Here is a 23495-nt window from a genome sequence, read left to right on the forward strand (position 1 = left end):
TCATGTGGAGGATGTGAAGAGAGCCTGAAGAGGCCTCCGGTCCGGACTTCTGTCGGCCTGCTCTGTGACTTGAATGCGTGCAGCACCTGACAAAAAGATCTGCGGTATTTAGTCGTATTATGAGCCCGCCTTCCTGACGCGAATAAATGAAAAGCAATCCGTTTGCACGGCCCTCTGGGAAATTAAAACCAAGCAGTCAAAGATGCAATAAATCTCCTGTTTAATGACCTCCCAGGAATGTAACAGTGTGCAGAGGTTATTAGTTAAACGCTGCTTCAGAGAAACAGCAGGATGTTTGTGTCACCTGTTTATTCTTCTTTTTGTTCTCTCTGTGGTTTCTGTGTTAGCGTTAGCGTTAGCGTTCAGTCCCCTCCGGTGTGCTTTCACTTCAGAGCTGGAGTTTGTTTTAAAGTCGGAAGAAAAACTCCAAGTGTCCCAAACCGAGCGTTCACCAGACGTGTGTCGGGCGCCGGCGTGTCTTTGAAGAGACTCATCGTTGGGGTTAAATAATCTAAATGTCCCTCAGGCTGAGTCTAGTCAACAGACGGGATATTATTAATACTGAAAACAGAAGACAGTGAGACTCTGTGCAGGCTGGAGGACAGTTTAATGATCCTCAACAGATGTCTCACTGTAGGCACCTTTATACAAGAGTTTACAATCATGTCACCTTTACTCGTCCTGACGCTCCTGAGAGGCTTCATATGACGCGCTTCTCTTCACATGTGGACAGATCTGCTTCTCTTCACATGTGGACAGATCTGCTCCTCTTCACATGTGGACAGATCTGCTCCTCTTCACATGTGGACAGATCTGCTCCTCTTCACATGTGGACAGATCTGCTCCTCTTCACATGTGGACAGATCTGCTCCTCTTCACATGTGGACAGATCTGCTCCTCTTCACATGTGGACAGATCTGCTCCTCTTCACATGTGGACAGATCGCAGCCTGCGGACGTCCAAGTGAAGACAAACTGAAAGGACTCACTGATGGAGCAGCTTTAAATCTTTTCTCCTGATCTGAAGTCGAGTCCACACGTCCTCCGTGTCCTGCTGACATTCCTTCACAGTGACCACTTCATTTACAGAGTTGTCCTTTTAGGTCCTCAGTGCTGCGTTTATCTTCGTTCTCTTTGTTTCTGTTTTCTCTCAAATAAACAGATCATTCCTCGTCATTGATCAACTTTGGTTTTCACATGAATAATTGCTGCGATGCTCAGCGGGGCCCCTCAGGGAGGTTTCTGACTTTTAGTGCTAAATTTGCACATATTGGGCCGCAGCTGTGGTTTAAAGTCTGTGAGCCCTCAGGGGCCCCCTTACTGGTCTGGGGCCCCGAGCAGTTTGTCTGTTGACAAGCAGCCTCTCTGCAGGTTGTCTCTGCACAGTGTCTGCATGTGTGAGCGTGCAGAAAGTCCAGTTAGCAACATTAGCACCCGTTTGGTGACGTCTGCTGTCGCGCTGATCTCATGGAATCAAACCGAGTTTCTGAACACGAGGACGAGCACGAGGACGAGGACGAGGACGAGGCCTCACAGGGAGAGATGCATCCTGAGCAGGGATCACTGAAGGTCCGACACATCTCAAACTAAAACGTGCACTTTCACTCCGATACCCAAAATTAAAGGAAGAGAAACTTGGAAGTCTGATCATTTTGGATTTCCAGACATCATCGCTTCAAGCCTCATTTAATTCAACCACAGAAGTTGAGAAGAAGGCAGTAATTATTTATAATGTTGTTATAATAATTAGCTTTCACTTCACGGCTCTAAGTCTAAATTCAAACAGAAGAAGAAGAAAATCCTGCGAGGGGAAATTCTGCAAACACTTTCATAAAACCAGACCAGTTGCCAGACTTGCTCCACACTGGGATTTGTGCTGGCAACCCTCCAGTTCCCAACCCAAGTCCCTGCAGACTGAACGACTGCGGCCCCAAGAGTCGACGACAAGGCAAGGGTTTGTTTTCTTCTCTCAGCAGCTGAGTTAGCGTGCGGCTCGAGACACAGAGAAGGACATGTGACGTTTGATCCTTCGAGTCGATGTGATGACACGACTCATCACAGGTTTGAAAATGTCCAATATTCTAAATATGAGATGTGTGTGCTCATAGTTTGAACCCTCCTGTGTTTCTATCTTCGTCTGCTCTTTTTGTTCCCTCTCTGCTTTGTGCAGAGCAAACACACTCTTCAGGCTGCTTTGTGAACTTCACTGATGAGTGAACCCTTTTAATGACCCACGTGAGCTCCACATCGCTGCGTCTCTGCAGCCGCACACAGACTGTATATCAGGCTCGCCGCACGCTGAAGTCCACGCCAAGTAATTCACTCTGCTGCGATGAATCACAGACATATTGTATTTCTCCGAGTGAAACACTGTGCTCTCTGCAGTCTGCTGATCCTGCTCTCTCTGCCGGCTTAAATCAACCCGCTCGGCCTCTCTGATAACTCACAGTCATGTCGTGGAGTTTCCGAGCGCTGTGATTGGCTCAGGTGTACAGGTGCATTCTGGGACAGATGCGTCCTGCAGCAGTGTGATGAGTTAAACATCTGGATGGCTCCCTCAGGTTTTGTCTCTCGTCATGACTCAGACGGAGTTCAGTCTGTGTGAAGATGGATCACCTGCCTGTCTGCTTTCATCACACAGCGCCGGGTCCTCGCCGTCCTCGCCGTCCCCCGCCTGCTCCTCGGAGATCCATTTAAACACTAAACACTGAGACGGCTCAGACGCACACTTTGAAGTCTGAAGCTTAAGTGACGCCGAGTTTTGGCTCTCGCAGAGTCACCGGCTGATTTATTCTCCAGAGTGTTGACACATGAAAGCATCAAGCTGTCAGGGCGTGATAGATGAGTACAGTGTGTGAACTCCTATTCTTCAGCTCAAATTGATTCATACAAAACAGACGGACACACACACACACACACACACACACACACACACACACACACTGTGCAGACAGAATAACACTCTTTTGTTCAGCTGCAGAGCTGTGAAATAGAGCCGCTGCTTAAGTGTCAGAAGCTGCAGTTCATTAAGTGTCCACTAGAGGCTGGCTGAGTTCTCCTTTGTGTTCCTCGTGTTCCTGTCGTCCACACGTCCTCGCCGCTGAGGTAGAGGTCGGAGCAGGCCATGCATGAATGAGGACGGCGTCTGTTGTCTGTTGTTATGATACGAGACGACCTGCTGTACCAGGAGTTATAGAAAGGCTTCTTTTACTTTTAGCATAACCTGTGATTAAAGTTCAAAATGGCCGACGACCTCCTTGGTGTGTCGGAGACGTCGGGTGGTCGCCGTACCCGATCAGCTTCCGTGCATTAGAGTCAATCATCATTATGAATATCCACTCCATCTTAAAACAGTCCACCTACATGCTGAGAGGCTCCGCCCCCTCCTCAGGTCACTTTGGGCCTGATTCACTAAGATCCTAATCAAAGAATACTAAACTACATGATCACTCCAAAAGATTGCACGTTTGGTGATTTACTAAGAAGATTAGCTTGAATGCTAACAGGTGCACACCTGGTATGATTCTACTGGTTTACGTCACGGAGAGTTTGGACGACTGCAGTCGTGAGATAGTTGTTAGTGAGAGAGACAAATGAACGTCCAGTATTTTCGAGTTATAGCAGATAAATAAAAATATAACAAAAAGAACATTTGGCTTATCAGAAAACCACACGGCATTAAAAAGGGCCTGTCTTCATTTTATGATTGTCATACGTTGAGCAGGAAGTGCGAGCTGCCAGCGCTGCGTCTGATTGGACATGAGTCCCTTTGCATAAAGAGAGAGACTCAGTTTAAAATGTAATGTGGGTGAAAACAAGGACGACATAACGGGCAATGTTGAAATTCTTTCGAAGGCAGAGGCTGTGAATGTTCAGTTATATTAATTTAATCATTGTGTTTCTCTTCTTTCACTATTATTAAAGCAAAATCAAAAATAAATGTAGTTTATTTCTCTGTCATAGAAACACGTTAAGGTGATCTTTACTCTTCTTGTATTGCTCCTATCTCTCCTCCTACCTGCAGCCTGCTGTGTGTAACTCTGCGCTCCTGCACCACACACCTGGCTCGGTGAATCACATCGTGTGCACTAACTTCACTTCTTCTCCTCTCAGTATTTTGCACGCTGAGGCAGAAACGTCCCATATTACAGAGTCATGAAGACAAACGCACTAAACGGATGATACGTCTTGTTTGGCTCATATTAAAGACGCAGTCTTCACTGCACGCCGTCAGCACATCCGTTGGTTTCTTTGCTGGTGGCATCAAGTTAGCGCGTCTTAAGATAAGCAAACGTTTATTAAATCAGACCCTGTCTTTGATTTAAGACTCTTTTCAGTTAAAGCAGCGCTGCAGAAGCTTTATGACCCTATTAGTACGCCATCATTTACCTTAAGTGCAGGATGATGACCTCACCAGGGAGTAGAGCTGTTAATGGCAGCGCCGGCAGCCTGGTCCACTTAGGAGCAGCCTCTGCAGACGCACAGGTTGATTAAACAGGTGTGTTTGTTGCACGCCGTCACGGGAAGTGAAAACAGGTTACACGTGAGTCTCACGCTGAATTTTAAGGCGTGTGACCGTTTGATCGGTCCCAAATGGTCGTGTTGACGTTGAATGAAGCTGCACTGCATGCTCTGTATGTGTCCATGCAGCGTGACTGTCGTGTCCTCCACATCATGAAGCCTGTGAGATGTCTGCAGGCCGCTCTGACAGCCGTATCATCCGTGCGCCACATTCTCGCCAACGTGATATCTCACACACACCTGGAGGGAAATGAAAACAGCTGTTTGAGCTCCGCCCTGAATATCTGGCCCTGTCGCCGAGGCCCGAGTTAAAATTCATCACTCCTCATCAGTCACAAAAAAAACACAACAGCCTTGCAGCTCCCTTCAGCTTTTCTATTTTTGATCTTCACCCCGGCGTGTCCTCTGCTCCTCTGAATATCTAAGCGCTCCCTCTGGGTGACTTTTAATGTCTTTAGTAATGAAATGACTCACTGCTCCATCAGGAAACAGCTACAGGCTTTTTATTATAAAACACAGAGATGCATTTTAATAACAGACTCAGCTGAGTGAGAGGCTGTGATTTACCTCCAATCACACATTACTATCATCCCAAATCTGCTTCCCTTTCTCATTTGAGTGCTAATTTTCCTTAATGCAATTTTAATGATAATAAATTAAACATTTAAAACTAGATTTGAATGTTTTCCCTTTAGGATATCATCCTGTTAAGTTTCAGAAGGAGAAACTGCCAGATTTAATCATTCAACTTGACCTACTTTGTGTCGTCCTCTGACATGATATTCCACGTTCAAATATTAGATAAGAATCATTTCAGTCCTGTTTAGAGTCTCTAATGGTTTAACTGGGTAATAACACCCCGATGTCGTCACTGTGGTAACCAGCTGGAGTCTCAAAGTGCAGGAAGTTTAAGTGACTCAGCAGTTTTGATTGGATGAAGGATCAGAGTTATTCACAATAAGGCGTGTAGCTGACATGATTGACAGGTGGGCGCCGTGTAACGGTTTGTCAGGAGGCTTAAAACCCGCCTCAGCTCTCAGCCTGTCGTTAGTTTGACTCAAAGTTAGCCTGAGACAGCATTTCCAGCACGGAGACCGCCATCCATGGGACTCCAGCGCCCCCTGCAGGGACACACGGGGGACTCCAGCGCCCCCTGCAGGGACACACGGGGGACTCCAGCGCCCCCTGCAGGAACACACGGGGGACTCCAGCGCCCCCTGCAGGAACACACGGGGGACTCCAGCGCCCCCTGCAGGGACACACGGGGGACTCCAGCGCCCCCTGCAGGAACACACGGGGGATGCATGTTTCCATGATGACATACTTATTTCAACGGTCTGTCCTTCGATGCGGCGCTGACTTCTTCGAACGTCATAGTTTTTAGTTTGAAGATGTTTTTATCAGAATAAATCAAGTTCAAAATTAAAGCACTTGATAGCTATAAAAATCACTCGTGGAGAATTAAATAAGTCAGAGTTGTAATTTCCAGAAAGCTGTATTGTCTCACATAATGTGCAAAGCAGAACTTTAATTTGAGATCGTCATCTTTGAAGAGTTCATCCAGTCGATCCTGTGAGGAGTTTTCATGTGTTCAGGAGGAACAGTCAAACCTCGGAGTCTTTCACAGAGTCACACAGAAAGACAGAGGATCGAGGAGACGACCTCGAGCAGATCTGATCACGCCACGGTCCAACCATGTCAGGATGGAAAACCAGGATGAGGACCAGCAGAGGTTCAGTCCAGTGGAGCAGGTCATGGGAACTTGTTTGTGCCTCACTGATATTACCGTCCATTTAGAGACTCGAGCTACGTCATCAAAATGAAACAGGGACGCTAAGTGTGAACAGCGAAGAACAAAAAGCAGTTTAATCTGAAGTTTGATCGTTATGAATGCTGCTGTTAGAGGTGTGTGTGTGTGTGTGTCAGTTTGCAGTCACACAGATGAGTCACCAAGCGCCTCGGCGTGGAGCTGCTCCGACAGCTGTGACAAACAGATCAGCAGATCAAGTCAGTCATTATCACCTCAGAGCAGCAGATCTCTCCCACGTTACACTGCGTTTAAAGATCTGCAGGTATCAGGACAGGAAGGAGGCGAGCAGGCCGACGACACATGACGAAACACAGGGAGGGTTCAAATATGTTGTTCATGCTTTTAGAGCGACACACACACACGTGTTTAATATAAATTGTAAATGAACTTGAGCTTGTGTAGCTCGTCTTAAATACCTGTCAGCTCGATGCTCAGTGCTGGTGAATGCTCTACTCACATCGATCGTCTTTATCTGTGTAAAAGGGAAAAAATTAAAGGGGACATGTCATGAAAAATCAAATTTTACATTGTTTTTAAACATTTATTTATTTAACCTGAGTGACTACAGACCAACAACATGAAAAATAAATCCATCCAGTCCTTTGTTTGTGGTCTTCAGAAGTCTTATCACACAGAGAAAAACGCTCTGTTTCTAATGTGCTCTCCTTGTGATGTCACAGTGGGATTCTGGTTAAAAAATAAATAAAAGATCTTCTCCCCAGGTGTCTCCTCACATGGACTCCACCTCCAGTCTAGAGCTAAACTTTAGTGCAGGTCCGCCATTTTTATTGTCTCTACAGAGGAGAGATGTTTACTGGGAAAACTCAGGGGGCGGGGCTTATTGCATTTAAAGAGACACACACACCAAACGAAGCGTTCTGAGAGAGCTGGTTTCTGCAGGGTCACAAACTTCTGCTGCTTGGTTCATGTTATATTTGGACCAAAGCAGAGAAACATGGATCATTTAGACCACAGGGGGGCTGATTGAATATTGTGTTATTTTTTAATGAAGCTGAGCGAGCCCTGTGATTGATAATGCATGGATGGATGAAGCTGAGCGAGTTCATCATCCCTTCGTTAAAGTGGCTCTGAATTCATGCAGGTCACTTTACAGAACGACTGAGTTTCTGTATCAAGTTAAAGAGTAAATATTCCCACAATTTCTGCAGAAACATCAGCGCTCGGCGTCTCTGAGGCTGCTAATCCATGATTCTCTGCTGCAGAGGAGTCTGGTGTCTCTTTGACAGTCATTGCAATCACATTAGGAACCTCACAGAGACTCTCTGCAGCTCTTCTCTCAGAGGATCTCCCGCCTGTCGGCTAAATACAGTTACTGTTTAGAGTCTCAGTTCGTTTGAAGCGTGAATGTGCATGTGTGGCATGTAAAGCAATTTGAGTCCTCAGAAGACAAACAAACATTCATGCTGATCCACTTCTGGGTCAAACAGGCTCCACAGCGTGCTCAGAACACCTCGACCTGTTCGGGTCTATTGAGGCGTGTCGAGTTAATCGACCTGCATCCTCGAGGTGTGTTTTTCCAACTGTGAGTCTGATTTCAGTCAAATGTTAAAAGTCTCAGTTGTTTCTTTTTTTGCCTTTATTGGAGCAACAGGACGGGGAGGAAGGAGAAGAAGCCACAGGTTTGATTTAAACCCGTGTCACCAACTTTTGGCTTCTCTACTTCGTGGCGCTCGAACTAGCAACTTCAGGAAATCAGCGACCTCGAGTCTTGTAAACGAGGCATGTAAACCTTCTGATTGTTAACTTAATTCATGACGCTGCTTCATGCGTTGCAGACAGTGCTGAGAGGATTGCGAACTTTGCCGTCAGAGCCCCCCCTGCTGGACATATTAAGTCATGACATGTTGACTCAGACATCGTGCGTTCTTTTAGATTTAATCTTATTTGTATTTATCGTTTGGACAACATGGAGCGACGTGTGTCAAGCTTTCCTTTCTGTGTCTCGTTAGCGACACGTTTCTTTTAAACCTGCTGAATGTTGCTGTAAATTGTAAATAGTTTTTCAGCACGATGTCTGAAGCAGCACTTTCAGCAGCTGTGTGTTACTCACTTTTATGTCCTCCGGCAGTGTGCGAGTAACTGTCCCCGAGCTCTGTCAGTGTCAGGATAAATCATGTCAGACACACACTGACATCCAAATCTGTTGTTTAAGCAGAATGTCAGGTTACAGTACACCTGTTCAAAACTAAATCACTTAATGCACAACTAAGTTTGAGACTTTGCCAGCGCAGCATTAATATCCTCTTTGGAAAACAGGATCGAATAATTTTTTTGCATGTGCAGCAGGACTGACAGAAGAATAATGTCATTATTGTGAGGAAACAGCTGCACAGAGGAAGAACTCATATCAAGAGCATCTCAAAGGGGACGTTTGCGTCACCACAGGCAGAGCGTAATCCTCTGCTCTCTTCTTATTTCTTTATTCTGTCTGTCAGAAAGGTGCAGGGCCGAGGAGAGAGAACCCCTCTGACTTTTTAGAAAGACTTATCGAGCTGTTTTTTTTTTTTTTTTTGCCGGGAGCTTAGTGTGTGCGCTTCCTCTGATGCTCTGCGTGCAGCTTTGGAGTGAGATCAGGGTTTGAGCTGGGTCCCGGCTCACTACGTGGACTGACTGCTGATCCCTGATCTTCTCACAAAAAAAAGATGTCTGACTGCATGTTGCCGACTGTCAGAGCGTGAAGAGTCAAGCCGTGCTGAAATCGAAGACATTCTCTCGAAGACAGAAACTTAATCAGACAGCTGTTCAAACGCTCTGCTAAAGCGTTTCCACTGAGAGGGACCCCATTTAAGAGAAGACTGTATGAAATATGATGACAGCAGGGTGACCTCGAAGTCATCCTGGAAACTTTATGCAAAGATGTGATTCGACTGGTTGGTCTTTATTTACTGTGTCGCGTTGCTGTGATGTCATGCTATTACGTCGCTGAAGCAGCTATTGACATACACGCCACCTTAACCGAACCAAACCGAACTGATCCTGACCTGATATTTGAATCTGGGCGCCGCTCGATCGTATATTTGTACTTTTTAAATCTGTTGGTGTGACGTGTTTGAGCCAGGCCACATTTACCCTTTTATCAAGAACTGTTCAAATCATCTGAAAACATTTCTTTACAGCAGCACACTGTTGTGAAATGTGTGTGTGTGTGTCGTCGATCCTCCGTGCAGCTCTGACACATACATTGGTATGTTGCCTTGCCTTCGGGCTGTTTGCACTCCCAATTGTCTCGAGCAGTCTCGCAGCCCCGTCTCTGGGCTCGCGCAGGATTCCTCGGCCAGAGAGCTGCTCTGCCAGGACGGCGGAGTTATAACGAGGTTATAAAGCACGGCTGAGATAAGGGAGACGAGGAGCTGACTAACATCCCTCTGAGAAGGATTCCTGTGGTCTTCTCACATTACACAATCCTTCAGGCGATTAGACAAATTCTCATCATAATCACTGCTGCTATTACATCTCCTGCAGAGAACAATCTTATAAAGAATGTTCCATGATGTTTGTGGGCTGCTTTAATAACCAGATATTATCTTAATTAAACATTTATGAGAGATTATAACACAGCGTCTGCACCTTTGCAACAGCCACTTTTAACGACAGCAAAAATAACGACACCGCACGTTTTCTTCAAAACACTCATAACCTCTGAAATATTTGGACCAAGAGTGTATCTGAATGTCTTGATTGAGGACTGAATCGTGTTAAATCAACAATATGTACTGAAACGTCTCCACCCTTATTGCTACAACAACTTTAAACAGTGAGCTCAGCGTCTCTCTCGTGTCTACAGATCGACGCGGTCGCCTGCTTACAGCGCTGCGTTAGTGGAAGCGTGGCCACGGGTCTCTTTTAACCATCCGTGGGTACAACTGCACAAGCCAGTTAGAATGTGTTGGTACTGTTTGATACAATGACTGAGCTAAGAGGACGATGATGGATGAAGGCACAAAAAAGAGAGTGACGAAGCAGGAAGCAGTAACATCTCTGCAGATATTATTCAGAACAGACTGAGACTTAACGTTAGCATGCATCGTCGGACTGAGACTTAACGTTAGCATGCATCGTCGGACTGAGACGTTATGTTGGCATGCATCGTCGGACTGAGATGTAACGTTAGCATGCATCCTCGGACTGAGACGTAACGTTGGCATGCATCGTCGGACTGAGATGTAACGTTAGCAGGACTGAGATGTAACGTTAGCATGCATCGTCGGACTGAGATGTAACGTTAGCATGCATCGTCGGACTGAGACTTAACGTTAGCATGCATCGTCGGACTGAGACGTTATGTTGGCATGCATCGTCGGACTGAGACGTAACGTTAGCATGCATCGTCGGACTGAGATGTAACGTTAGCATGCATCGTCGGACTGAGATGTAACATTAGCATGCATCGTCAGACTGAGATGTAACGTTAGCAGGACTGAGATGTAACGTTAGCATGCATCGTCGGACTGAGATGTAACGTTAGCATGCATCGTCGGACTGAGATGTAATGTTAGCATGCATCGTCGGACTGAGATCTAACGTTAGCATGCATCGTCGGACTGAGATGTAACGTTAGCATGCATCCTCGGACTGAGACGTAACGTTGGCATGCATCCTCGGACTGAGACGTAACGTTGGCATGCATCCTCGGACTGAGACGTAACGTTGGCATGCATCGTCGGACTGAGATGTAACGTTAGCATGCATCCTCGGACTGAGATGTAACGTTAGCATGCATCCTCGGACTGAGACGTAACGTTGGCATGCATCGTCGGACTGAGATGTAACGTTAGCATGCATCCTCGGACTGAGACGTAACGTTAGCATGCATCCTCGGACTGAGACGTAACGTTGGCATGCATCGTCGGACTGAGATGTAACATTAGCATGCATCGTCATCGCTGTCACTGCTGTCTCATGTTTAGCAGCTTTAGCGGGTGCAGATGCTTATCTGACCGGAGTCATTTCTCAGGCTTGCAAATAAATAAATACCTCAATCTTACACCAAAAGTTGTCTAGTTGTGCAACGCGCTGTCGACGCTAGCAGAGTCATATTTGCATAAAATCCTGTAATATTACTGAAGCTAGTGAGTTGACTTTGGTTTCTCACAAAACCACTCCTCTGCAGCCGTGTGTTCTTTAAGTGTAGTTACACTACTTCAGTTGGAGCCAAAGAGCAACAAGTCAGAGTCTTACATACTGTAGCTTTAAGAGCTAAAAGGACCAGAAAGGAATTTACATAAATACTGTTGATGTTCTTGTGTCACTGAGTAATTTAATATACTTACAAAGTTGTAGATAGAAATTAGCAAACTGCTATCTGGTACGAAGCACCTTGTCTCTGTGAGATGAACGTTATTTTTGTACATGACAACTAAATTAATGAACTAAACTAAAGAATGGAGAACTATCGTAATAAACGTGAGTGATTGTTGGTTTTGCCCGAGTCGTCATTATAAAGCTATTTTAGTAACACTCTGTTTTATAGCATGAACATCCCAGGAGGCTGCATGGTTGATAGGAGACCGCAGATGTAAAATCAATAAACAGATTTAAAACAGTAACCCTGATGAAAAGCAGGTCACCTACAGTAAGCAGAGAACAAATATGGGCAGCAATAAAGCCGAGCATGTAAACTGTATATCCAGTTTGGAGACTCTGAATTAGACTTTAAAGGTCATTTCATGTGAGTTATGCTGATTTATTTCTCTCACCTGTATACAGCACATTTAGAATATGTGTCCGTAATTAGTTTTTACTACAGTTTATGAAACATTAATTGTGTCACACTTTGCACTGTTGGAGGGAACATCTGTATGTGCAGCTGCATGTAAACAAACATCACTCATTAGTTTCTGCAGCCAATCGTCTGCAGCGCTGTCACGAAGTAACTTTAGGTCAAACTCGTGACAAACAAAGAGCCTTTAGCCTCCTCCCGCCCGTCTCTCATGGTGCATTCATGTGGCGTCGGACACATCGGAAAACACATTTTCTTAGTTTTCTTATTCTTCAGTAAAAATAGAAATATTTTCCCTTAAGACAAACTAAACAAACACTATTAAAGAAAGAGAAAACGACATACTGCGGGTGCGAGCAGCATCTTGTTGCATGATGGTTAATTCAGTTTTTAATAAAGAACATGCACAGGAGAGAACAGCAGATGTTGAGAACACAAATTATTTTTATGTACATGCAGCAGCCTGTACGTCCAAGGCAAATTTCCATCGGGACTAAATAAAGTAATCTTGAAATCAGTATTTGTATAGATCATGTGTAAGGTTTAGACTCTCCTCTGTGTGCTGCACCAGGGGAGGGGTTTGTGTCAGTTTTAATCTCTGATTGGCTCATTACCAAACTAAGCTCTGTTTTTATGCACTTTGGACCGAAATTAAAACCTGACAGGATTTTAGTGAGGAGAGTAAAGTTTCTCTGACAGGCAGCCGGTTAGGTAACGAGACGTTAAATCACAGAGAGAAAGAGAGCTGCAGCATCAGCTTCATTAAAGGAGAGTAAACACACACACACACACACACACACACACACACACACTCTGAGTAACCCCACTTGCTGTCTCTGGAGAACATTTTGCTCCACAAACACAAAAGGTGAAACACTCATTTACTAACAGACAGATAATCGTCTCTCCAAACGTCGAGCAGCATGAAGGGTCAAGATGTTCGCTTGTATCCTGTTGTTTGCTTTGTATCTCCATAATTTAAAATGTATTACACACAGTTTGACAAAGAACTCAAGGACACAGAGATATTCATGAGGAATAAAATATCAAAATGTTCCCTGAACGAGCAGCACGTCTTCAAACTGAGCAGCGTTTCTTGTTTGTGGATCTGCCGTGTCTTCGTTATGTTCATGCATCACGCATGCTTTAATAGGAGTTTGCACATATCTCTGCAGCATGTCTGTAAGAACATCAGGTTTATGTTTCACTGCATACAGAGAGAGAGAGAGAGAGAAGAAACACTGACTCACCGCTGCTCTGCAAAGACCATGCTGCAGAGATGTGAGAAGATCTGTAGGGTGTAAGTATCCTGATACACGAATACTCGTCTGCAGGGAATTATTGATGCAGACTTTACAGAAGGTGTGTGTCCTCATCTGTTTGGGTTAGATAAATGCACACAACCTGTAAACCTTCATGAAGCCCTTAAAGATGCAGAGTGAACTCCTGCAGATCTTTGACAAATAGAAGTGTAATACTGCAGCTTTCTGTATTTGTGTGCCTTCGTTGGTGTCCATGCTAACTGTGCTGCAGTCGTGTGCGTGTGCCCCACGCCGTGTCTCTGAGGATCACTCTGTGCTGGTGAAGCCGGAGTCAGGATTTGATGTTGATGTGAATAAGTGAGGGTGAGTCGACAGAGCCTGTCGCCTTCCTCTGACTCATCGCCTCGGCCGTCAGCAGCTCCTCTCCCCGTCTCACGCGCAGGAAGTGAGAGCCCAGCCGCTCTGCACGCTCGCTGCTCACACCCTGATAACCACCATTAGCTTGGCATTACTCTCACACTGGGATTATACTGGTGGAGAATCTCTGACAGCAGCCCAGACGTCAGCACGTGTGAGGGAAGTGAGTGTGCGAGAGCTGCAGCAGGTTTACTGTCAGAGAGCTCAGAGCGGCTGCAGAGTCTGTTTTAACGACAAGTCTGTGCAGTCAGCGAGGAAACTCCAGATCCTTCCTCTGTGGGTTTCATTTTGTTTTTGGATTAAGAGAAGCTCGTTATACGACCTTGCGATTTGCAGAGGTTGTGCTGCTTACTCACACTCCTCTGCACTCCTCTCTGCAGCTCGGTGGTGCCGCTGGAGGCAGATATTGGGATGTAAGAGGGGCGTGCTGTGAGCAGCACGGGGATTTTAGAACAATAACCTCGGCTGAGCCTCCTCTGATCCGTCCCCGCTGGGAAGCTGCTCCGCTCGCAGCATCACAAAGTCATTCAATTACTTTGATCAGGTCTCAGGCCTGCAGCCTCGCAGCAGCTCTGCGCCGCTCACTTACATGTGAAACTAAGTTCTGTTGATTGATGCGACTGTGCTGCTCGCCTGCACACAAAAGAAGTCAATATCATCCAGTAAACACCACCCTGTCTTTGTTCACTTCAAACAGAGTCTGTGAATCCGGTCTTCTTCTGCCCTGCGAGAGAGAGACAAGACGAAAACTAGAAAACAACTCGAGAGCTGTTACTCTTCTGGCTCCTTTCAGTGATTGGACACTCGAGGAGGAGGAGCTGGTTGTGAAATAAAACATTGTGTTTGTTTTTCAGAAATGAGAGGAAAAGAATCCTCCAATGAAAAAGATGTTTTTTCTCTTGATTGGTTTGGTGTGTTTTTTTTGCTTCTTTGGGTTTCTGACACGTCAGAGACGTCCGTTAGCGCTTCAGTCTCTCAGTGTTGGTCATCAGGATGAATCCAGATTTATCAGCCGGCTCTGAGCTGGATTTGAAGACGACTACCTCACTGGGACAGGAAGCCACAGCGCGGGCCAATCACAGCGTGTCGGCAGGGATCAGACTGCGAGACACCTGATTGGTGGAAAAGCAGGAAAGGCTACATACATAAAGATCGTAATGTTTGTCCGCTGGCAGCATGACATGAAACATCTTCACGCCATCTCGTCTAGCCGTACAGTAGCCTACTGTTGCCATAGCGACAGGACAGACCCCGGCAGAGCTTTTCTTCACGGCGCTCCCGAACGCACCGGCAGCGCTTCACTGCACGGAGATGAACGCCACGTGGACACGTTCACTCCTTTAACTGCTCAACTCAGCGACTCCGTGCGAGTTTCGTCTCACCTTCAGACGGCGTTCAGCGTGCTCCAGAAAAAAACCCCATCCTCTCGATGATGTAATGTTAATTCCATGTGAAGTTTTGACTTTGTTATTTATGAGCGTAAATTCAAAGACTGTGACTTATGTAACTGTCCAATCAGCTGTGACTCTCTGCACGTCTCCTCGGATGGGTTTGGAGGATTTGGCTCGTCTCTTTCAGAAACACTCAGACATCTGTTTCCCCTCTCTGAGCGGCAAACAGGTCGCTCTCATCGAGATAAAGACGGAGCTGAGAGGAGGCGATGTGTGTCAGAGGCCGGGGGGAGGACTTGTTGTTTCTGTAGCAGAGCAATGCTGAGCTAAAAATACGGTCAGACTTCCTGTCTGTGTAACGTCAGAGAGGGAGCGTATCTTAAGTGTTTTCACTGCTGATTGTTCAGCGAGTGCTCGGCCCCCCTGCGAGAGCTCGGGCCCCCTGCGAGAGCTCGGGCCCCCTGCGAGAGCTCGGGCCCCTGCGAGAGCTCGGGCCCCCTGCGAGAGCTCGGGCCACTGCGAGAGCTCGGGCCCCTGCGAGAGCTCGGGCCCCCTGCGAGAGTTCGGGCCCCTGCGAGAGCTCGGGCCCCCTGCGCGTGCTCGGGCCCCTGCGAGTGCTCGCCCTTCAGTCTGAACGCTAACGATGCAGCTCCTCCTCCTCTGCACAGCATCACGGCTGGCTGCAGGTCGCTCGACGTGTTTCTCCTTCATCTCAGACACAATGAGGCGTGTAAGGATTATTGTCAAGGCCCTGAGTAAACTAAAGGACGATATATGAACACATCCCACACGCTGTCGAGTGCAGGCGAGCTGCTGCTCAGAAAGCTTACATCCCTCCTGCTGACGTGCAAACCTCAAACCAGTATTAACGTAACACGCCACTAAATCCTCCTCGACTTTAAGCTGAATATCTTCTCTCCTCTGTTTCTTAAAGCGAGTGAAGAGGTTGACTTAGTGTTTCCTCCTCTTCAGCACTTTTGTGTATTTTTAGCTCCGTCTGTCGAGTTTGCTGCGTCTGCAGAAGCCATTAAAGGTTCTTTAGAGTTGAGTGTGTTATTGTACGCTGAGAGGAGGATCCGTGAGTTCTTACTCTGCAGGAAAAATCAATTCAGACTTCTCATTCAAGCTTCTTCCGTCTGCATTCAGGTGAAGTTCGGATCTTGTGCGCACTCAAACTAAAAACTTCTCCTCCATTCGTTAGCTGCACACGAAACACCTTCAGAGTTCAGACGTCAGGGAAAAACATTTCATAAACGTCCTGCCTTCTTTTCCAACCTTTAACGTAGAACAAGTCAGTTTTTACTCCTCTGGCCTCCAAAATATTTCACTCTTCTGATGAGCGTGAAACAGAAACTGTCTTTGGCCTTCACACTGTGTGCAGCTGACAGATATGTACAGGAGTAGCAACCCGCCATCATGTTCTTTAAAGTCTACGGACAACTTGACCTTCAGGCTGCATCTTCAGCAGCTTGTTATTTCTCTTCCCTCCATGTTTCCTTCTCCCCGCTCAGCTCCGTGCTTTGGTCGGGATTTCTTTCCTGCCGCTCCGTCTGACAGGCTGATTTAAAAACAGGGAATCTCCACTCTTCCTCTCTTTTGATCTGTGTGTTGAAGTCGTTGTTGTTGTTCGTTCATCACCTGTCAGAAACACTGACGTCACCTGGAACACGTCACGTCTGGATCAGGTCCAGAGCAGAAACCCGTATCTGGTTCCATGTGGACCTGGAGCCCCAGAGTCTGTAAGCATTCAAAAGGTGTTTTATGAATGTTAAAGTTCAGGCGGTGAGGAGCAGCCGCTCTCTGCGAACAACAATGCAGACTTGTTTGGGCTTTGTGGGGATTAAAGTGAGACTGGAGAGAAGCTGAACGCAGCCTGAAGTACAAAGTGCTGCATGTGGGGATTACTGATAGCACCGTCCTGGAGCTGCAGGGGCCGAAGACACACAATTAATATGGATGATGCTTTTTTTAATAGATCAAATACACGACAAAATCAGCTTTTTAATTTCATCTCTGCTCGGAAAGAAACACAAACTTTTCCTGAGCTGAACCTTTATGTAAACCATGTTTTCAAGAGATTGATGGAAAATTGAGATTTTTCCGTTCAGACCATAAATGATGCAGCAAAACATAAAAATATTTCATGGCTAAACCGCCAAGATACTGTAGTCCCAGGGAGCTCGACCACTTCGGACAAGAAGAGTTTGTCTCCAAGACGAAACGTCATCGCTCATCTGTCCGTCAAAACGCGTGGAGGAGAGAGAGAGGAGCAAAGATGCAGGTGACTGTGGAGAGCTCGTATTAACACGGGAACTTTATGGAATTCAATTCAAATCTGCAGGACTGATCCATCGATCAGGAAAGTGAGGAATAAGTGGATTTTATGGGATAATTTTGCACATTAAATGATGTTGCAGATGAACGCTGACGGCACCATGAAGAGTAAATGACTCTACACATCACATGCATCCTGCAGTTAAACCCAGGCCCGCCTGAGAGGCCCTCTCTGCGTCTCTGATAACACTCGACCCGTCCAACATGGACACGACGTCTCATGTTTGATATCTGATGACGGATAATAACAGCCAGTTTGTCTCCTCGTTGTACTCTGAGTTAGCAGTGTTTTCAGTCAGAGAATAATTCTTAGAGAAACCAATGAGTTTTGTTTACTCTCTGTCTGTTAAGCATCTAAAATGGACGTTCTTATATAAGGTGTCTGAAGGAGCGAGTGCAGAGAGAACGAGTGAAACTGTAGAAGAATCCAGCTTGATTATTCTGTTTGTAAGTACAGAGAGACGTCCGCTCCGTCCTGCCTGCAGCAGATTCATGACTGCAGCCTGGAGACCACCGGTAAACAAGCACCACACACACACACACACACACACACACACACACACACACTGTTCCTATAAATGGACAGATATGCTCAGATGTAAACATCTAATCCAGCTCTCCAGCTGCACACATAAACAAAGAGGAGCAGATCATCTTCACATTAATAAAACGTCTGTGTTCACTCTGCAGCATCCTGTGGACCTGCTGTCTGAATAAATGAATGAAGGACGTGTTCAGGAGGCTGACCACACAGACACACACACACACACACACACACACACGCACAGGGACGCTGCATAATGTTAAAGGGTTAATGATGATGGTATACGACCATAAAAGGAGTTCTGATTTGAACGGCGTTTGAGATGTTTCTGTTTCTCCCTGTGAAGGTTTTTTTGTTTGTTTGTTTTTCATGGAAGAGTCGAAGTCTGCTCACATGTTTGGGATGTGCTGCACTCCTCAAAGTGTTCGGTTGTGACCTGTTGCTCCTTTCCCCTCTCTCTCTCTCTCTCTCTCTCTCTTGCAGCTCTACTCGCTCTCCCGTCTCTTCAAACAATAAATCTGTGAAGAAGCTAATATCAGAAAGCTTTTGCTTTTTTGCTCGGAGTAAAGAATAAATGAGACAGAGGCTTTAACGTGTCTCTTTACGGCGTGTTAAAGGTGTCACGCTGAGCGTTCCCCTCGAGCTCTCCTGATATTCTTTTTGTCTTTGAGTCACAGCAGGTCGTCTTTGATCGCCGCGCTGTGAAACACCTGGATCAGGAAACAGTTCTGTGAGTGAATGACGGCGTGCGGAGCGTCTATGACCTAGCTTAAAAAAGGAGCGTGTCACTGTGAGCAGACAGAGACTGGCTCAGGCTTACACACTTCTTGGTCCTCTTCAGACGGCCTGTTCGAAGCGTGATATTTATTATTTATTGTACTATGAAGTGTGACTTCTCTGTGCGTGTCTCAGTGGAGCTATTTTTACATCTCAGAAGGTGCCTGAAGTCCTTCTGTTGCTGCTCTCAGATTGTGCTGAATAGTTGCTGGCTTGATTCAGGGACTGCAGCAGTAACAGCTTTTAAAGTTTACAGTCTGCTGTGTGTGTGTGTGTGTGTGTGTGTGTGTGTGTGTGTAGGGTGGAGTCAACTTTTCATCCCAGCCGGTCTCTGGTTTTAGGGATAAGCCGAGCAGACATGGAGGAAGTTAAACAGAATAAGCATTACAGTGAACAACATCTGACAGTTTTCTCTTGGTGTGCACTCTGAGCCGATGAATATTAACACACACGCACACACACACACACACACACACACACACACACACTCACACACTCACACACACACTGCAGCAGGATCATCTTGCAGAGAAAAGTGTGACAGAGAGATTCCTGCAGATCTGTGACAGCCTCGCTCCTCGGAGAGAGAGAGAGCTTATTCAAACACAGGACACGGTGTCAGAAACAAAGTGCTCCTCGGAGAGAGCTCTTCCACGTTATTGATCGGCCAGATTAAAAGCTTTTCATCAGTGGAGATCCACAGGAAGAGGGCAGCAGTGGGGATCCAGACAATGTGGAAACAAGCACAGTGCTCGCACTGTTATCTGCAGACTGAGAGAGCTCGGCCGGCCCGAGGCTCCGCTATCAGCCAGAGAGGGTACGCGGGCCGATAGCAGAAATCTGCGCTGTGCAACAAAACTCTGCTGATAAGATGGAGAGGAATCCAGGGAATGTAGCGTAAAGCTGGGGAGGGAACGGAGCAGTTTAAGAGATGAAAATGACAAAAGCACAACCAAACTTTGAACGTTTTTACTCCAGGTCACTTTGAATTCCAGTCCATGACTGTACACAGAGATGATGCTTCTCGTGAAGCTGATGCGTGTGCGTTAAAGATCAGCTGGTGGAGCGGCAGCACTGACGTCCCGCCTCTTCCTCTTAACTTGTTTAGTTTGAACAGTTGTTACGTTTGTTAACTCGTCCACTTTTTTAAAAACTCATTTTCAACCAAAATCTGCCTCAGATTGTAAAGCGGAGCGAACGCATGGACCTGACCCAGTGACTCTCGCAGCTTGTGAGGCTCGAGGCCGCAGCAAGGTCGAGGTCGCGGCACGCTCCAGGTCGCAGCACACTCCAGGTCGCGGCATGCTCGAGGTCGCGGCACGCTCAAGGTCGCGGCATGCTCGAGGTCGCGGCACGCTCGAGGCTGCAGCAAGGTCGAGGTCGCGGCACGCTGGAGGTCGCGGCACGCTCGAGGCTGCAGCAAGGTCGAGGCCGCAGCAACGCTCCAGGCCGCGGCACGCTCCAGGTCGCAGCACACTCCAGGCCGCAGCACGGTCGAGGTCGCGACACGCTCGAGGCCACGGCACGCTCGAGGTCGCGGCACGCTCGAGGCTGCAGCAAGGTCGAGGTCGCGGCACGCTCGAGGTCGCGGCACGCTCGAGGCTGCAGCAAGGTCGAGGCCGCAGCAACGCTCCAGGCTGCGCCACGCTCGAGGTCGCGGCACGCTCCAGGCTGCAGCAAGGTCAAGGTCGCGGCACGCTCGAGGTCGCGGCACGCTCGAGGCTGCAGCAAGGTCGAGGCCACAGCAACGCTCCAGGCTGCGCCACGCTCCAGGCCGCGGCACGGTCGAGGTCGCAGCACGCTCGAGGTCGCGGCACGCTCGAGGTCGCGGCACGCTCGAGGCTGCAGCAAGGTCGAGGCCGCAGCAACGCTCCAGGCTGCGCCACGCTCGAGGTCGCGGCACGCTCGAGGCTGCAGCAAGGTCGAGGTCGCGGCACGCTCGAGGTCGCGGCACGCTCGAGGCTGCAGCAAGGTTGAGGCCGCAGCGACGCTCCAGGCCGCGCCACGCTCCAGGCCGCGGCACGCTCCAGGCCGCGGCACGGTCGAGGTCGCGGCACGGTCGAGGCCGCGGCATGCTCCAGGTCGCGGCACACTCCAGGCCGCGGCACGGTCGAGGTCGCGGCACGGTCGAGGTCGCGGCACGGTCGAGGTCGCGGCACGCTCGAGGTCGCAGCACACTCCAGGTCGCGGCACGGTCGAGGTCGCGGCACGCTCGAGGTCGCGGCACGCTCGAGGTCGCGGCACGCTCGAGGCTGCAGCAAGGTCGAGGCCGCAGCACGCTCCAGGCCGCGCCATGCTCCAGGCTGCGCCACGCTCGAGGTCGCAGCACGCTCGAGGTCGCAGCACGCTCGAGGCCGCGGCACGCTCGAGGCCTCGGCACGCGTGTAGATGATCACAGGGAAGATATGGGAGAACAGGATCTGTTTGTGCGTCATAAAAACAAAGTGAAAGGTTTTGTGCTCAAACAACCGTCGGCTGTAAAGCCACAGACTGCTGAATCAGCAGGTGAGTGACAGGATGGAGTCCTGTGGTCATGATGAGTGCTGAGGAGGAGATGAGGAGACCACGGGGGCAATGTGGGGGTGAAAGGTCATCACTGATGAATCACTGATGAATCACTGATGATCCAGAAGTCGCTGTGTGTGTTTTTTAGGTAAACGTCACGTTGTGTTTCTGGTGATCTGACCTCACAGCACGCTAGTTTATCAACCTGGTGTCGACCTGTGAGTGTGTTCACATGAAAGGGGGCGGAGTCAACAGATTATCATTTTTATTTCAGAGCAAAATATGGTGAAAAAATAAATGAAATAATACAGTGAAGAAGATGAACCTTCACAAAGCGTTCTGACAGGAACAAAAATCACAGACGCTGTGAATGCGTTTATTAAGGGTTGTAATCAGGGCTGTCAGACCCCCCCCCCCCACACACACACACACACACACATCAACACATTTGAATACTGGAGCAGAGGTTGAGTCCCTGATTATATAAGTGAATTTAAAAGAATGACTAATCGCTGTAAGCTGACGATGAGAGTCCAACTTTTCTGACTCAGCGTCTCAAAATAAAAACAAAAACTTTGAGAAGTTTGATGATTATTTTCCTCCTCCTGTCAGTCAGACATTAAAGGACTGTGTTTTTCTCTGATCAGCCCACATGTTCTCTTTGAAATCCATCATTACAAAAACACTTCTGTGTTATTGCTGCGGGAGGAGAGCCGGAGCAGTCAGTCACACACTCAGTGCAGCTCATCAGTCTGACCCGGTGCCGCTTTGAGCTCAAAGACAGTTTGGAGTCAGAACAACAGAAATCTGTCACATCATCAGAAAGCAAACTTCAGATTGATCCGAGTGTAGAGAACAGCAGCACAGAGCTGGCTGCACTCAGCATCACGTCTTCTCTCCTCTCAACCAGCTTTCAGGAAACTGGAGGAGAAAAAGCTTGGTTCTAATGACTCTGATCTCGTACAGTGTGAGAAAGCTGGAAGCCCAGTCTCTACGCGGCTTGTCCTAAAACATCACACGCTAGTCCTCCCATATGAAAGATGAATACGAGGATGATAGAAGAAGTCAATGTTGTAATTGCTGCTTCATTGCTTTTCCCCATGCAGCCTGTGCAGCTGGTTATCTGTGCAGTGAAGCAACGTTTCATTGATCACCATGAAAACTGCTGGAGCACATTATACGGTCCAGGTGTCGACCGAAGGCAGAGCAGCAGCAACATCTGCACAAACATCATTCAAAGTCTGAGTCAAATAGACGTCCAAATAAAGGGAATTAAAATCCCAGAAGTTTGATGATAAATACGTAAGATCTCTGTCATGTGGCCGGTTTGCAGTGTTTGGTTAAATGTGTTTGGAGGCATGAAGGAGCGGTGACTCTGCACCTGTCGTCCTCGGCCCGTCTGCCTGCCGCTGGTTCCGTCTGTGGTTCTGCCTGAGTAGTCTTTATGGACCCAGATGTCTCCCCTCTCCCTCTGCCTCGAGCTTATGAACCCAAACATCCAGAGGATTGCAGAGAAGACGTCCCCCCCCCCCCCCCCCTGCAGCCGTCCACTGTATCTTCAGCAGATTGAACACGTGAGGAGTTGAACTCGCAGCTGTCGGGCAGAGATAAGATTCACCTTCAGAAACACAAGTCGCTCTGTGTTCCCTGAGAAGAAGAGGGACTGCCTGAATCACGGAGGCGTCACGAATCCTCTCTGAACCCTGCAGGCTAACCACATGATGCACAGACAGCGAAAACCTTCAAATGCATGTCGAATTAATTTGTCAAGTCTTTGGATAAATGTCATAATAAGTAAGTTTTACTCCTTTCTTGTCCTCGGGATGTTGGAAGACAGATTTTAAAATGCTCTCCTGCCGGGGCTGAGAAATAATGACACTGAGACATGTTTGAGGTTTCCTCATTTAATTTATCCAAGTCGATGCAAACGTGAACTGAGTCTTTGCAAAAGCTTAACTCCTCGTGCCACGTGCAGAAATGTTCAATAAAAGACCCTTTTTCCTCTTTACTACAAAGACTCTGCATGTGGGATGTTTCTTTAGGATCAGTTGGCAGACTCTGTCTTCTCTCAACTGGAAGGTTGAAGGTTCGATCCCCAGCAGCATGTCCGACATGTCCTGGGATAAGACACTGTAGCCTGAATTGCTCCCTCTGCTTCTGCGGCAGTGTGTATGAATGGATTAGTTACAGCAGCA

General features: G+C 47.6%; 1 protein-coding gene across 1 annotated transcript in view; it reads right to left on the bottom strand.

Moving 5' to 3' along the window:
- The window catches only part of LOC306839679 (uncharacterized protein), a 53716-nt gene extending 38579 nt beyond the window's left edge, over positions 1-15137 (bottom strand). The window contains exon 1 of the mRNA XM_079368487.1: positions 15132-15137. The gene's annotated coding sequence lies outside the window, so the exon portion shown is untranslated. The remainder of the gene's footprint in view (positions 1-15131) is intronic.
- Positions 15138-23495: the final 8358 nt, after the last annotated feature.

Source organism: Symphodus melops (assembly GCF_947650265.1).
Source record: "Symphodus melops genome assembly, chromosome: 18".
NCBI lineage: Eukaryota > Metazoa > Chordata > Actinopteri > Labriformes > Labridae > Symphodus > Symphodus melops.